Source organism: Antrostomus carolinensis, unplaced genomic scaffold (assembly GCF_000700745.2).
Source record: "Antrostomus carolinensis isolate BGI_N321 unplaced genomic scaffold, ASM70074v2 scaffold12743, whole genome shotgun sequence".
In the NCBI taxonomy this organism is placed as follows: Eukaryota; Metazoa; Chordata; class Aves; order Caprimulgiformes; family Caprimulgidae; genus Antrostomus; species Antrostomus carolinensis.
Window position 1 is genome coordinate 24,436 of NW_010307329.1, and position 4,813 is coordinate 29,248.

Below are 4,813 nucleotides of genomic sequence, written 5' to 3' on the forward strand. Positions count from 1 at the left end.
CTGCAATTGCAACAATAATGGTCAAACACTACATTAAACTTTTTAACTTAAATATAACATTCATACATATATTCACTGATTAAATTTAAGTTGCCTGCAAGCCTACAAGTTCCTTAGGTATTTTCTATTACTCACAACTTCATATAGCAAGTAATTTAACTGCATAAGCTAAAACAGGCTATAAAGCCAAATAGTTTAAGTGCTAAGATGTAATAAACAAAGTGTACTACAGATTGTCTATTGATTCAGCTTTGCCTAGATCTTCAGGCAGCAACAAAAGACATTGACTTCTGAGTATGTTCTCGTGTAAGGTATTATAAATCATTTTTTCTATGCCAAATGATTGCCAGATTGATCTGTAACGCCCAGAAGTTGAAGCAATTGGTGTTCAACATATTATGCTGCTAAGCTACTGTTCAACATATTATGCTGCTATGCAGCCACAATTGCTAAGCTACGTAAACACTGCTCATGAAAAGTTTCAGAGATATTAAGAAAAAAAACTTCTGAAGAAAAACTAGTTTTATGCCAATTTGTACTAGGTAACACAGCCACTCGCATCACCACCTCTATTCTATACCATCTCACACAGCTTGCCAGCAGTCCTCCTCTACTTAAGGCAAAGGGGAACAACTACACTCACTATGTAAGTGAAAGCACTCTCCAAATACAGAAAAAAAGAAATACAAAACAACATAGGATATATATTCCTAGCTACTAGAAGAGCTAAAATTATTTGCCAATAAGAAAGCAGGAAAAAGGGATTAAACTGAGAAGCCAAGAAAGATAACTAACAAGGAAGGCATCACACATCTTCAAAATAAGCAGTCAGGCTTATACTTTTCTAGTGAAAATATTAGAGCACCACAAAGCAAGCACTGAAGTAGATAATGAATGAATTTCATCTTTCCTTCAGTACAGAATACATAGAGCAGATCATTACTTGTTAACTGAAATATTCAGATCTCTCACTCCAAGCTGTACAGCAGCAAACACTGAAAGACACACAAATTTATCAAAATTCTGGAGTATGTCCATGTTTAAAGAAAAAAAAAAAACTGGTTCCAAATTTAAGTTATTGAAGAAAAGATTAGCAGTTTTCTGTGCAAAGTTCATAATGCAGAAATACTCTTTCAAATAATCAGGCTAATATCACACAGTATATAAGAAGTCAACACAGCTGTACTAATAGATAATATTCCAAATTCAGGTTGATGAACCAGGAAATAACAAGTCATTAATAGTGAAATAAGGGAGAGTATAAATTATTTCTTACAGCTATCGTAGTACACTGGGGAAAGCTGCAGTTTGCTAGGGAGGTTAAAAGCAGAGCTTGTTAAAGTTTTTGGATTAAGAAAAGTTCCCAGTAAAAACATTTCCAAAAATTGCTTATTTTTCTTTAGAATGTTTTTTAATATTCTTAGTATCCACTCCCCCTCAACTTCAGGCTCTTATTGCACACATCTTGCACCCTTCACAAAGCTGATTTACTATTACACTCTGAAGACCACAATTTTATGTTTTATAATATATTCCTATCACTTCAGCAACAATAATGGCTACCAGATCTGCTATATTTCTTTTTTAATTCATTCTCATTTGGGAAAACAACTTCAAGTTCTCCTTCACTAGAGCATTCCAGAAATAAAACCTAAGTAACTTCCTCGCTGACAAGACACCCACTTAGTTTTGGATTTTGTTGCACACTCAACCAGCTTACAGCAGGCAAGGGGCAGGAGAGTGTTGGGGAAATCTCAAAATATCAGATGACAATGAAAAAACCCACAGAATCAAGTGATACATTCAATGCATTGCAGAAGACAGACAGTACTTGCCTACTACAGAAAAGGAAAAGTTCACTCTGCCTGTATTTACACAAATGATTCCATGAGTCCTCCCCTGCAACCTCCTCTACAACCACTGCCTCGTTTACTATTTTCACTCATCAACTACTCAGTAATTCCTTTTATTCTCGTTACATATTTTGGGGTTCCTAAACAGTGTGTTATATACAATCACATCACTACACTGAACACAGACTTCTTGATTTCCACACCACTCTGCTCTGGCATCATTAGTTCCTTGTATGTATCATTTACAAATATCTGTTATTCCCCTTGCCCCCCAAAAAACTATTCTTCAGAAATTCAATACAGGTGAATAAGAATACTAACAAGAACTAAAATTAACTTAATTTGGGGTTCCAACTTAAGAAATCCATGCCAGCTTTATCACTGCCTTGAATTCAACGTGACTTTACATGTTCATCACAAGATTCACCTGCCAATGGTCATAATTACAGTTTTAATTACAATTAGAAATGAATCATCCCAAATGAGATAACAGAAAAATAAAACAAAGCTAAAACAGACCTGTGAAAAGTTTGTTTCAAGGCTTTGCTTTGTATCCTAGATGACTGCATAGGGAGACATTCAATTTCATTTCCCAGTGCAGCATTCAACTCCCCTTCCCTTTCTGCTGTCCCTCACCCCACTCATTCAAAACGATTCAGTTCTACAAGAAGGCAGGGAGAGTTTCCTGACTTTTTCTGAAAAGTGTGAATCAACCAGGATTAAAAGAGACAGATGTTCCAAAGGGAAAGCTACAATCACCTAAATAATATCACTGTTAAGGCATCTTAAGGCAAAAATTGAATCATGCTGACAAAGTAATTTGTTTGCCTATGTATGTCAGTGTAAAATCAATTTCATACTAAAACTGTGAAAATTTAATTTCACTCTAATTATTAATTTGTTCTTTTCTCAACCTACAAGTCTCCTTACCTTTATCCCTCCAATTCTCTCCCCGATTCCCAGAGGGGAGGGGTAAGTGAGGGTGGGGTGAGGCTGTGTGTGGCTGTGTCTTGTTTGGCTGCCAGCTAAGTTAAACTATCACACACTCCAATCCTATTTTCCAAACAGCCATACCTGCTGCTGCAACTGAAGATTTGCAGATCAAGAGAAACAACAAAAACATGTCTTTCTGATAAACGAAAACATTTTATAAGAATGGCTTTAGTAACTATGAATAGGTACATTCTTCCACCTATGATGTTTTTACATCTGCTCTGTTCAGATGTTCTCATTAAGCATAAAACTTTGCTAAAATACTTCCACAAACTCCTCGTAGTGGGAAATGTATTTACAACTGCAGTGGATTTGAAAGCCACTACAAGAAAGAAAGAAAACCACATTGCCTGCACCCACTATGTACAAATCAGACAAGAGGAGACACAAAGGCAGCTAGCTCAGCATGTTGCACAGGAAAAGATGTAAAAGCAAATATGAAAGAGCTTCTCAGCTTTTACACTGACCCATGAAGAAGAATAGACAGAAGCAAGCAAAAACATGTAATACAATAACGTTTCCCAATCTTTTAAGCATAGAAGTCTAGAAAGGGATTGTGCAGACAGGGTTTGAGGTGGGGGGGGCCATAGGGGTGGCTTCTGTAAGAAGCTGCCAGAAACTTCCCCCAGGTCCGACACAGCCAAAGCCAGCGGCTCCAAGACGGACCCACCGCTGGCCAAGGCTGAGCCCATCAGTAATGGGCTCTGTAATACCACCTCTGTAATACTGTAATTAAAAAGGGGAATAGGAAAAAAACCTGTGCATTTTGCAGCCTGAGAGAGGAGTGAGAACATGCAAGAGAAACAACCCTCTAGACACCAAGGTCAGCGAAGAAGGAGGGGGAGGAGCTGCTCCAGGTGCTGGAGCAGAGATTCCCCTGCAACCTGTTGTGAAGACCATGGTGAGGCAGGTCTCCTGCACCTCATGGAGGTCTACGGCTGGAGCAGATGGATGCCCAAAGGAGACTGTGACCCCGTGGAGAGCCCATGCTGGAGCAGGCTCCTGGCAGGACCTGTGGCCCCAAGGTGAGAGAAGTCCATGCCAGAACAGATTTGCTGGCAGGACTTGTGACCCTGTGGGGGACCCATACTGAAGCAGTTCATGAAGAACCGTAGTCCATTGGAAGGACTCATGTCGGATAAGTTCATGGAGGTCTGTCTCCCTTGAGAAGTGAGTGAGGGGAGAGTGTGAGGAGTCCTCCCCGTGATGAGGAAAGAGCAGCAGAGACAAGTGTGATGAACTGACTGCAGCCCCCGTTCCCTTGCGCTGCTCATGGGGAGGAAGTAGAAAATCAAGAGAAAGGTTAAGCCCAGGAAGAAGGGAGGGGTGGGTGGAGGGAAGGTATTTTAGGATTTGGTTTTATTTCTCATTATGCTACTCTGATATGATTGGTAATAAATTCATTTTTCCCCAAGTTGAGTCTGTTTCACCCATGCTGGTAACTGGCAAATGATCTCTCCCTGTTCTTATATCAACCCACATCCACAAGCCTTTAGTTGTATTTTCTCTCCTCTGTCCAGTTGAGAAGAAGAGTGATAGTGCAGCTTGGCGGGTACCTGGCATCCAGCCAACGTAACCTACCACACAGATCTAGTTTTCCTCACGTAAGCTCGATAAAGACCTTTTTTCCACCAGGACAGCTTCCACTGCTCTCAGTACAGCTGTTTTTGGAGACGAGACCTGCACTTCGTCACAGCTTCCCTCGTATCAGCTCAACAGTGAAACCTGTTATACACTGTTCATGGGTAATGAACAAGAAACACTTCCAGGCACCCCAGGCGGCACAAACAGGGGTGAGAACGCGGGGACTGTGTGACAGGGGCAGGGTGACCGCAGCGACACCACCTGTGCTCTCCCCAGCTGCCCTCCCCGCTCTTGTGCCCCTCAGGGACGGAGCGCGCAGCCCGGTGAGCCTCCCTGGCAGCAACAGCCCGTCCCCACGGCCCCAAGGCCGGCGGCCTGTCCCT